This window comes from Stylophora pistillata, chromosome 3, assembly GCF_964205215.1.
Source record: "Stylophora pistillata chromosome 3, jaStyPist1.2, whole genome shotgun sequence".
Taxonomy (NCBI): domain Eukaryota; kingdom Metazoa; phylum Cnidaria; class Anthozoa; order Scleractinia; family Pocilloporidae; genus Stylophora; species Stylophora pistillata.
Window position 1 is genome coordinate 49,013,465 of NC_142521.1, and position 12,500 is coordinate 49,025,964.

At 40.9% G+C, this 12,500-nt stretch overlaps 1 long non-coding RNA gene and 1 pseudogene across 2 annotated transcripts in view; both read left to right on the forward strand.

The window, feature by feature from the left end:
• Positions 1–10,691, forward strand: part of LOC148736561 (metaxin-2-like) — a 12,728-nt pseudogene extending 2,037 nt beyond the window's left edge. The window contains exons 4-10 of the transcript XR_015998384.1: positions 5,305–5,395; positions 5,520–5,596; positions 6,640–6,732; positions 7,064–7,072; positions 7,578–7,741; positions 8,821–8,897; positions 9,995–10,691. The product of XR_015998384.1 is annotated as a metaxin-2-like (transcript). The remainder of the gene's footprint in view (positions 1–5,304; positions 5,396–5,519; positions 5,597–6,639; positions 6,733–7,063; positions 7,073–7,577; positions 7,742–8,820; positions 8,898–9,994) is intronic.
• A 1,055-nt stretch (positions 10,692–11,746) lies between these two features.
• Positions 11,747–12,500, forward strand: part of LOC148736562 (uncharacterized) — a 955-nt gene continuing 201 nt past the window's right edge. Inside the window, exons 1-2 of the long non-coding RNA XR_015998382.1 lie at positions 11,747–11,944; positions 12,486–12,500. The exon at positions 12,486–12,500 is cut by the window's right edge and continues 201 nt beyond it. This is a non-coding gene — a long non-coding RNA (uncharacterized LOC148736562). The remainder of the gene's footprint in view (positions 11,945–12,485) is intronic.

A 12,500-nucleotide genomic window follows, 5' to 3' on the forward strand; every position in this document is an offset into this window, starting at 1 on the left:
GCCCACTGCTCTGAAACTTTGAAATACAGGGTGCCCAGCATATACTTTTATATGAATTCAAACAACTAAAATTCCTAAGTCGCCTGTAGTGTATTGTACCGGAAGTGCGAAAGGTTGTGTTTGTAGGCATCCCGTGATGCCTAGGGAAAGTTGTTGTTTTGTGATACTCGTTGGCTGCCATCTTGGATAGTGTGTTGATTAAAGCATTCAAAATCAAAGGACATCGAGGGTTTTATCGCTGTATATCCGAATATCACATCTGGCGACGAGGATGGGATGGAGAGGAATGTCCTTGTGCTAGTTTCTTTTTACCATTTTGTGTTTGGAGGGGACATACTTCTTTGCAATGCCTGGCGGAGAATCGAGTGAGGGAGATGGCGGTTCGGCGAGCACAAGTAGTGGGGTGTCGACCCCAGTGGCTGTGGAAGTAGGCAGTTTGCAGCCTTTTCAAGTTAAAGGAGATCCGCATTCGGTTTCGCAGCGATGGAGAAAATGGAAAAGAGCGTTTCAGTTATACGCGCTTGGTAAAGGGATCACGAATGACTCGCAGAAATGTGGCCTGTTACTTCACACAGCTGGACTCGATGTACAGGAAGTTTATTTCACACTGGTGCCTGATGGTGCAGAGAAGAACTACGCCGAAACTTTCAAGGTACTGGATGACTATTTTATTCCTAAAGCTAACGTACCGTTTGAGAGACATTTGTTTCGGCAAATTAGTCAGAGTAATGAAGAAACCGTCGATCAATTTGTTTGTCGGCTCAGACTACGAGCCGCTTCGTGTGAGTTTGGAGAGCGGGAAGATGAGTACATCAGGGATCAATTGATTGACAAATGTTACTCGGCAAAATTGCGTCGGAAATTTTTAGAAAAGGAAGGCAGTGTTACTTTGAATGATCTACTAGTTACAGCTCGGGCACAGGAAGCAGTTAATTTGCAGATGGAAGCAATGGGGGCTAACAGTGGTTCAGGACAAGTGAACACTGTTGTTGACGATGGGGCAAGGGGAGGCGACATAAGTTCAGAGCAGGTTAACAGTGTGGTAAATTTAAAAGGGAGCACTAGTAGCGAGAAGAGGGGCTGTTTCAATTGTGGTCGAGAGGATCACTTAGCCAGAGATTGGAGATGTCCTGCTCGAGGTAGAAAGTGTCTTCAGTGTGGAGAAATTGGACATTTCAAGGTCAAGTGTTGTAAGAAGCTCGCTAAGGATTCCCATATGGGGCAAAGACAAGGTGACGGTCGGCGTGATTGGAGAAATACATCTAGTATGAATGAAAGAGGCAGAAAGACAAACACGAATTATGTTGATAGTAGCACTAAATCAGGACAAGACTCAACACCTAACTATGTGTTTTCAGTGGAGGATAAGCCTGACCAAAAGAGTGGAATAGTAACTGTTGTAGTTGGAGGTACTCATTTGCCAAATGTCCTTGTTGACTCAGGAGCAACATGCAACCTTTTAGGCCAAGGAACTTGGGAGTGGCTTAAGTCACAGAAAATCCAGTGTCAGACCCGAAAGGAGGCCAAAGCCTTATTTCCTTATGGAAGTACAAAGCCATTGCCAACACTTGGAACACTTACAGCAGATATAATGTCCATTGACACTGGTGTGACCTGCAAAGCTGATTTTGTAGTTATAAATGGAGATGGCAGAAGTCTCCTCTGCAGAGAAACAGCAGTGAAACTTGGTTTGCTACGACTTGGGCCTAGCCATGCCGTTAATGCCGTCAATACAGAAGCTGATATCAAAGAAAAGTACAAAGAACTTTTCAGCGGTGTTGGGCTTCTTAGGGATTACGAGTTGAAGTTAAATATCGATGATTCGGTGAAGCCGGTGGCGCAGCCAGTCCGCAGGATTCCATTCGGTGTACGAGAGAAAGTCGAGAGAAAGCTAGATGAATTGTTGGAGAGTGGAATTATAGAGGAGGTTCCTGATGGACCAACAGGGTGGGTCTCACCACTTGTGGTTATACCCAAGGCAGATGGAGATATCAGGATTTGTGTAGACATGAGGTGTGCCAATCAGGCAATAGTGAGGGAACGTCAGCCTATCCCTACAATAGAGGAGGTGCTTCTAGATCTTAATGGTAGCACAGTATTCAGTCGTGTAGATCTGAAGTGGGGATTTCATCAGATACTTCTTGCTGAGGAGAGTAGACATGTGACAACGTTCGTGACTCACCGTGGTCTCTATAGATATACGCGACTCATGTTTGGTGTCACCTCAGCACCTGAAAAGTACCAACAAATCATCCGGGACGTATTGCGAGGCTGTGAGGGCGTGGCTAATATAGCAGATGACCTAATAATTCACGGACAAGGGGAGGAGCAGCATGATAGGAGGCTCTTGGCTGTGCTCAATCGATTGAGGGAAGCAGGTCTGACACTGAACAAAGACAAATGTGAATTCAGATTACCCAGATTGACATTTTTTGGTCACGAAGTAACACAGACCGGTATAGAACCCAGTGAAGAGAAAGTCGCAGCAATCAGACAGGCAGGTCCTCCACAGAATGTTAGTGAAGCCAGATCTTTCCTTGGTCTTGCCCAGTTTGTGTCTAAGTTTGTCCCAGATCTGTCATCCATTGCAGAACCCATTCAGAGGTTAACCCACAAGAATACTGAGTTCAAATGGGGCAAAGAACAACAGTTGGCATTCGAGAAGTTAAAAGAGCTGATCACGCACGCGGATGTCCTAGCTTACTTCGATGTAAACAGCAGAACAAGAATTGTGGCAGATGCGTCACCAGTGGGGCTTGGAGCGGTTTTAACCCAGCTACATGGAAGTGAGTGGCGTGTGATTGGGTATGCTTCGCGACGCCTGTCTGATGTGGAGCGGCGATACAGCCAAACAGAGAAAGAGGCCTTAGCCCTGGTATGGGCTTGCGAACGCTTGAACATGTATGTTTTCGGCAGGGAGTTTGAGCTTGAGACGGATCATAAGCCGCTGGAGTACATCTATTCTCAGAAATCGAAGACTTCTGCCCGTGTGGAAAGGTGGGTCCTTCGCCTACAGGCCTATCACTTTAAGGTTGTTTACAGACCAGGCAAGACCAATATCGCAGATGCCTTGTCTAGGCTAAATTGTGGGTTCCAAGGTAACGACGGAGAAGATTATGACTTTGTGCATGCTGTGGTTGAGAATAGTGTTCCTTGTGCTTTGACACCTGCTGAACTAGAAAAAGCCTCAGCTGAGGATATGGAGCTGAACCTCATCAAAGAATGTGTCCAAACAGGAGATTGGAGTCAGTGCAATGTACCTGCATACCTGCATGTGAAGAATGAATTGTGTACATATGGTGGGCTGCTTTTACGGGGTTCCAGGCTAGTGATTCCCCGAGAATTGCGACCGCGTGTTTTGGAGTTGGCCCACGAGGGACATCAGGGTATTGTTAAAACATAATGTAGACTGCGCAGTAAAGTATGGTGGCCCAAGATGGATGCTGATGCAGAGAAGCTGTGCAGGAGTTGCCATGGTTGTCAAGTGGTCAGTGAATATGCTCCCCCAGAACCTATGGCTCGAGCTCTTCCTCCTTTTGGCCCTTGGGAAGATTGTGCAGCTGACATTCTTGGTCCCTTACCTTCAGGGGAAAGTTTACTGGTGGTGGTAGACTATTTTAGTAGATATTTTGAAGTGGTTATTTTGAGGTCAACTTCTAGCACAAGACTCATTGAAGCTCTAAAACCAATATTTGCCCGGTTTGGAGTGCCGCATACACTCAAGACTGACAATGGGCCTCAACTGGTATCTGAAGAATTCGAAGCCTTCCTTGCAGAAAATGGGATAGAACACCGCACAACAACTCCCCTGTGGCCGCAGGCCAATGGGGAAGTAGAGCGTCAGAATCGCACATTGATGAAGTCAGTCCAGATAGCTCACATTGAGGGGAAAGATTGGCGTCAAGAGTTACAGACGTTCCTAACCGCATATAGGTCAACTCCTCAGATGACAACTGGGGCAACACCCTTCTACCTGATGTTTGGAAGGGAAATGCGGTCAAAGTTGCCAGACTTGCGAAGGGAGGCACCTATCACTAATGAGGAAGTCCGCGATCGAGACTGGTCAAGGAAGTTATCACAGAAAGAGTATGTTGATGCAAAGAGAATTGCTGTTGCAAGTGAAGTGGAGGTTGGAGATAAAGTACTCCTGAAGAACTCGAAGACTAACAAATTGTCTCCAAACTATGACCCAAATCCTTGCGAAGTAATAGACAGGAAAGGAGGAGAGGTAACAATTAGAAGTACAGCCGGTGCCGAATTTAAAAGAAATGTCTCATTTGTGAAAAAGTATCAAGAGAAACCCTTGGAGGCGAAAGTCGATATTACTCCCGTCCATCGAGAGCAAGAAGGAACAAACCAAACAGAGGTAGCAAAAGGGGAGGATGAACTCCCAAGGCTAGGGGCCAACTGGATCATCGATGTCTGTTCAGCAGGCCACTGCCACTATCCGAAGTCCACTTAACCAGATAGTTTGTCCTAGGCCAGCTCGGAATGTCAGACCGCCTAAACGATTTGACGACTACGAACTTTCTAAGGGATAATTGAATGTTATTTGTTGTAGGCTCATTGATATTATGTTAGGAATCCGACTGGACTTTGTTTATGAACAGTAGGCCCGGGCCTGCATTTATATGCAAGACATTGTAAGAGTTGTGTTATTTATGTTTGGGTTTTCGCTCTAAATTAAGGAAAAACAGGGAGGGATGTAGTGTATTGTACCGGAAGTGCGAAAGGTTGTGTTTGTAGGCATCCCGTGATGCCTAGGGAAAGTTGTTGTTTTGTGATACTCGTTGGCTGCCATCTTGGATAGTGTGTTGATTAAAGCATTCAAAATCAAAGGACATCGAGGGTTTTATCGCTGTATATCCGAATATCACATCGCCCAAGAGCGAATGCAAGGCACCAAGGGCCACCAGGCGCTGCTAGACCACAGCCCTGGTTATAAGTGGAGAAAAGTGCAACAAATGTTAATTGTCCTGTGAAAAAAGAAAAAAAAACTGTACTCCCTTTTGTAGCGATTGAATCTACATTGATAGACTAAAAAAGCATTTTGTTTAATGGTCATGAGGCTCTATTTCCTTTAACCCGTTTACTCCCAAGATATGACTAGGAATTCTCCTTACTGTCTAACATACAATGTTTCTAGTGTTGGTTTAGAGAATTTGGTACTGGATCAACTAATAATTCCCTAGCTGATATTTTTCTTTATTCTCATCACTCATCTGCTTGATTATTGTATTGATATTGTAAGGAGAAATTCTGTCTTGGTCACTTAAAGGATTAATTTGCTATTTCTTCTTACAGGCATACCTTAGATTTTGTGGATTGGCCCATGAAGTTAAGAGCAGAAGGAATGCTGAGTTTATGTCTCCAACAGGGGTGTGGTTTGTCATTTGTATTGTTTTTGGAGAGAGAAGAAGTTTGTTCAGAACTGTAAATTGGCTTGATAACAATTATCCCTTCATGAGAAACTTAAAACAATTTTTTGAAAGTAGTATGTTTTATTTTGGTATTTTAAGGCAATGTTCCATTTTTGAGAGCAGACAGAGATTTGATTGGTGATTTTCAAGGAATAGTTTCATTTGTTGAGGCTAAGGTATGGGTAATAGCTACAAAATGTATTCAGGGTCTGTTGAGTATTAGTTACAGAGTTTATTGCTCTTTGATAGGTTTGCAGATGTTGGCTATCAAGTGATAACCTCAAGCATGGCTTGAAATTGAAAGGAGACTTGTTTTCACTTTTATGGTGTTGTTTGATTTCAAAAGTAGCATGTGTTCAGTAATGTTTCACAAAGGGATTCTCAGTTCAACCAGAAAATAGACAACATTATTTTAGTCCTACAAACTACCTACAGACTACTATTACTGAAGCCTAATACAATTTTGATAGCTTAAAGTGGTTGGGAGTATTGCTCATCCTCTTGGATGGAATGCAAGTATATCCATGGTAATCTTCAGCATTTTTTGGTCAAGCTTTCTTGATAGTCCATGGATGCCCATTTGTGATCCTGGGTGGAAAGAGGGACTAAGAGAGAAAAAGTCTTACCCACAAACACAACACCCTGACTTGGACAGAACTTGAACCCAGATCTCTCAGCTTGAGCTTGCTGCATTAATTCCAGATTACTGCTTCTAACTTTACTAGTTAAATGAATTACACATTTTACCTCTTTCTAAAATCAAATGCTTAAAATATGGAATAAAAACTTATTCAACCAGGCAACTGAAGAAGATATAAGAACTGACATGGAATCTGTGTTGCATTTTGAATGTGAACTTCTTACTAACTGAGTACAGGGGCCATTCTGGGTAATATTGCCCCTCGGTTGTAGCAGTATGGGCCTGGCACCACAAGGTTTATACAATAACAACAAGGGCCAATATTTTCCTGTATAGCTCAAGCAAGCAAGGTTGGGCAGTAGTTTATTATATGGCAATCAGACCAAACCTGTTCATTTTGAATTTGCTGGCTATCACGATAAAATATACACAGCTTATGACCGTTTCATTTGGAAATGGTCCACACAACAAAATATAGACCAAGTAAGAACCAGTCAGAATGTTGGGATTTACCTTAAGTTAGGACTTATAATCTTGCCATATGATAAGAGTTTTTATGTCCAAACTTTCCTATTACAGGGCTCCTCTACAAGTACAAACTTGGAAATGAAAGACAAAGCAGAAATGAAGGCATATTTATCATTGATTGAAAACTCACTGGTTCCATCTGAGGTAATGTGGAGATTCTGCCATGGCTCTTATTACATCCAAATAAATGTTTCAAATGTTAGTGCCACCACCCATGTTTATTGAATCACTCCAAGAAGAGGTTTGTGACAGTGCTATATTCTATCCTGCAGTCTTGTCCCCCGCAATTCTTCAATGCTTTTGAATGAAAGTAAACTTTTGCATTTTGGTTTTTCTTGGAAAGAAGACAACCGAGTTGCAGCAAGGACAAGAAGCAACTCAACCCACACATGACTTTGTAATGTCTAAGTAATAACCTTTGCAACAGCATTAGGGAGTGAGGTTGCTAAAAACTGCAATATTTCTACCCCCTTAGATTTCCATGGTGCTCTTCAGTTTTGTCTGATCATGGGCTAGAGGATCAAACAATTATCTTCTGTGCAATTTTACAATATTTAGAATTTCCTTGCCATCAGCACTCTCTTCTCTAACATCAGAATGTACTTTCTCCCTACTGTTCTCTAAAACATTTCCTAAGGCATTGACAAGGAGAATTTGTTTAACAATCAAGAGCTTCGTTAGTTAGTGCATGATCATTTCCTATACACTTGTGACCTTGATGTTTGATTTAGGGATGATACTGTATGGAAAAATTAAAAATGAATAAAGGCTGATAGTTTCGAAAGAAAATGTTTGGGGCTGCGTCAGTGGGAGTAACGAAACAATTTGGATATATCAACCAAGTTGAAATGAATGGTTGAATAGTGAATGGTTTATTGGATACCTTAATAGCAGCATGAGCTGAATTGCTAAGGTTTTCAATGTTATTAAGGTTGAGTTCGGACGTCAGCATAAAATGCAATGCAATTTTTTTTATATCCTTGCCCAAGTTGCGGTGGAAGAAAGACTGGGCAGTGCGTACAAGGCAGCATTATGGCTGTCAGTTCCCTGTTCCCCTGAATCTTGTTTTTAGCTACCGGAGGCTGTGGAAAGTCTGTGGAAAGTCTGTGGACAACTTAAGGGAGATGAGTGGCATCACAAGACAGGAAAAGAGGTATGTAAGTGCTTTTTGAAGTTCTGGAAGTATTCTTAATGAATACGTTGTTACTGTGAATAATAAAGATGCAAGAGTAATCCTGGCTCAATGCCTGAGATTTATTTACTTAGGACCTCACATGAAATACTGGAAAAGTTTGCCATCTGAATCACCTGAGTGGGTTCTTAACCAGTACCCTCCCCAAGCTGGTTTGTGAAAAAGAGAGGAATCACCTCCAAATTTTCCTGCAACATTTTTCTTTTTTTCTCACCATTGCTGGATAGACAACTCCAAAAACGTACTGTTTGTAGCTTAAACTTTAAATTATCAACCAGGTCTCTGACCTTCTATCTCCCATGAGTGACCAAGACAGAATTTCTCCTTACAATATCAATACAATATCAAGAAGACTAGTGATGAGAATAAAGAAAAATGTCAGCCTGTGGATTATTAGTTGATCAAATACCAAGCTCTCAAAAGGAACATCATGAGAATTGTATCACAGACAGTAGGGAGAATTACTAATGAGATCTCAGGAGTGAATGGGTCAACCAGCGACACCTTAGCATCAGTATTGTATTCTCCATACTGTTCTCTGTACCTCTCCAATGGGTAATAAGAAAAATTTGCGTAACAATCAAAAACGTCTTCAGCTGGTGATCATTTCCTTTATTCTCAGGACCTCACAGTGTTTGACTAGGGGTGATATTGTTAGGAGAAAGTAGACTCTAGACACTCGAAGGGGTGGCTAGTAATAGTTCTTTTATTTATTTATTTATTTAAAAGATTTGCCAACAGGCAGGGACACCACAACAGCTTGCGCCAATCACTGCGGGCCCAGTAACCACCCATCCAACCCAGGGGAGGACATCCATCACACAGTAATCTTGTGCGTGGGAAATTAATGTCTCCTACCCCTAACCCTGCAGGAGACGGGACCTCCATTTATTTGTCCCTATCTGAGAAGACTAGAATATCTAACCGTTTCTTGATGTTATAGAAAGGAAGCATATTCTTCTCAATTATTTTAAGACCTTGTGCATGACATCTTTAACATGATTCCGTTTTCATTTAATTTACTTTTATATATTTAACAGGTTCTTGAAGAATTTAGGCGGAGATGTCAAGCCCTCTCTGAAAAACTTGGAAATAACAAATTCTTCATAAGTGACAGGTAAAATAACCTTTAAGGTTAATAAGTGAAATAGAAGTTATTATTTTGTTGGCATAAAGACCCGTTAACTGCTCTTCTGTGCATCACCTTAATGGCTACTAACACGTATCTTTGGCATCAAACATCAGCTCAAAGTAATTGGGTTTTGGCATCAAACATCAGCTCAAAGTAATTGGGTTTTATCTACTGAGTTGACGATTTAGACTTTTCAAGCAGTAGCACTTTCACTCTGACTCACAAGGGCTGGTGCTCTAAAAAAAAACCCCTGCACATATGCAATACCACAGTTTCTTTAGAAACTTTGCCCAGATAAGCTCAACAGGTCCTTTCAATAATCAGTACCGGTATTTAACTTTTGTATTTTCCATCAACTTTCTCTTTTTTTCACCTTTCACACTTTCCATTTAAATTCCAGATTGGCTTAAGCCTGCCATGCTGATAGAATGTTTTTCTTTCATAAAAGAATGGTCACTATCATCATCATTAGAGAAACATTTTAGAAAAACAAGATTGCAATATCTTTAAAATGGTCTCCCATTCTATTGGTCATCCATGGTGGATAATTATGCCAGGTCTTAAATCTATTACAATTTAATTTAATGGCATAATGGCATATTTGCAGGAAAGAAAAAGACAAAAAATGCCATAAGGTTAATTTGTAAAAGAGTTTTGTCCTCCCTGTTTTCTAGCCACGGACAGCTCATCTCGATCACCGATATTTTCTTGTTCTCCTTGTCCACGATGGTGGCGTCGATCCTGCTCGCTTTTACATGCGTGCCATCTGCGTAAAGGGAATGTGCCAATACGCTATTGCCCTCTCGTTCTCATACATATTATTACTATTATGACGCAGTTTAATGAACTTCAGCATGCCAGGAAAAGAAAGTTTCATAGGGCGCACAGCGTAACCTATGAAACTACACATCGTTGCACTTATAAAAAATATTACAATTATTAATACTATTATTACTATTATTACTATTATTAATACTATTAATACTATTATTACTTTTCTTATTATTATCATCATCGTCATCATAATTAATGTTGTTTTTGCTGTGATAATCCTTCACATTGTTATCGTTTTGCTTTTTCAGGTCCACAGAGTTAGATGCACTTGTGTTTGGCCATCTCCACTCACTTCTGACCAGATACCTACCAGATGGTTCTCTCAGCTCTGTAGTTAAGGCCCACAAAAATCTTGAAGACTTCGTTATGAGGATCCTGGAGGAATTTTTTCAGTAGGCAGGAGCGATCGCTTTTGAAAACGAGGGCAGATAAAGCCAATTACTGCAGACTTCATAAGAGATTTCCCCTCCATCGCCTTCTAACGATATACTGTTAGCACAGTAATTGGTTATATCAACCAAGTGAAAGTTGTAAATTGGCCACCGTAACGAGTTAAAAAGCCGACGTTTTTGAGCGTTAGCCCTTCGCCGTTCGCTCTGACGAAGGGCAAACGCTCGAAACGTCAGCTTTTTAACTCTTTACGGTGGCCAATTTACAATTTCAACTTAGTTGATATAACCAATTACCTTGTTACCCCCATCGACGCAGCACCACAGTTTCTTTAGAAACTTTCACCCTTTACTGTTAACACTCAGGAGCACGAAGCTGCTCGTCTCTTGTCTTTGGAGAGAAAAATTTTGACGTTCACGGCAAGCAACACAGGGCAAAAGTTAATTTCTTACCATCTGTGTTTAGAAACTTCTGTTCTAAATTGAACAAAAAATATATATTATTTGTCGACATTCGATAATTAGAAAGGGATTAAATTAAGAGTTGATTTTTTCAGTTTGGCGTTATTATAGATGTCGTTTCTTGGCTACATTACCCTACCTGTATTAAACGTACGATTGAGTGGTTGTGCGTACGAAAAGTAGTACAGAACGAAAGAAAAGCCGAAGGTGTGTCGTACGCTCGCTATTTACTTCGTACCCATTTACTGGGAGCCTGGAACAGGTCAAGGTTATTTTATGGACGAAGAAACGAGCCGGGTCTGTGTCGAATTCTTTTGTTCTTTGGTTATTATGGCTGTGGAAAACAGACAGAAGAGATCAGAAAATGTAGCAGACTAAAGATATCCTTTAAGGTGTAAAATTTAGTCAATTAAAAAAGAAGAAAATAGTCCAGTTAATATCTGAATATTCAATGAAGTAAATAAGGTTTTCACCCCTCAAAAAGTCTAACAACTCGTTTTCAAGGTGCATACCGGCAAAATTCAACCAGCTTCAAGAAATCCTTTGGTTTGATTGGTTCGAGAGTGTGGGTGACTTTTAAATTTTTTTTCGCAACTTTCAGAGAGCTGTTTTACACATGTTTTACAAAAGTTCTCAAGCGTTTTCAGAAAATTTCAAAATCGTGATATCTTCGGCAATTTCCGGTCACGGGTAAATTTTCAGCAATCCAGGTATTCTGGCGCTAGGGAGGCAGAAATCTCCAGCATTTATTCAACTACGAAAACGTTTCAAGGTATAGATTTGTCTAAATTTTCTCAGTTGGGCTTCTACTGTTCCCAGCCCAATTGAGAAAATTTAGACAAATCTAAACCTTGGAACGTTTTCGTACTTGAATAAATGCTGGAGATTTCTTCTATCCAAGAAAAATTGTCCTATTTGTGAGATTGAAGGCGTCCATTTCAGCAACTGCCATTTTAGTCCTGGGAGCAGTTCACCAGTTAACAGGGATGCTACCCCTCTTGTATTTTTTTTTCGTTACTTATATTTTGAATATCCTCTTTGAAGCCTTTCTGGCACTACCCACTGTACATCAATTTATTACTCAAGGTGGACTGGGTTCTATTGAATTCCTCGTATAATGCAAGACAGCCTGGGGACGAGTGTTGCTAGCGGTGAAGAAGAAGGCGCCATTTTTTATTTGATTAGTGGTGTTTCACCAATACTAGCGGGAACTCACGACTAAAGTTTCCGTGAGGACCTTCTTCAAGAGCCATTACGATGAAAAACCTGTGATGGAACGGACCTCTTGGATACATGGAGGGGGAAAGAATGAATGGTGAAACAAACGATTTGTTTGAAGACACCAAGGTCCGTCTTCGCCAGTATAGTTTTGCAATTATGTTTCCTTAAAGCAAGCTTATGATAGCTTTTAAAGTTTTGTGCAGTTTTATGATTATCATCAAGCTACAGGGAAACGATGTTGACTTTCCATCGATTGAATTTTAGTAACTGTGGAATACCATTCTTCTGAAAAATACTTGCGCACGATCGATGAAAAGGGTATTCGTTTGCCTTCATCGACGGGAGAATGTTTTACCCATGTAATACACTTGTTTTGCATACTGAACTTTACACATTTCCAAAGATACTGACAATAAGTAGAATTTATTCAACAATTAAGAGCTTCTTTCCTCGGTCATCATTTCCGTTGGTGATTATTCCCGTTATTCTCATGTTCTCAATGTCAGTTTTGGGGGTGACATTGTAAGGAGAAATGAGATGCTAGTCACCCCCAAGTCAAAGGGTTAAAAAAGGCGAAATCTGTTTAATATTTTTGTGAGTACATGAAACAACATTTTGAAAGATGGCATGATTATGTTTTTGAAGCAATTCTCTAATTTTTTTTTAGGACTATCTTTCTCCG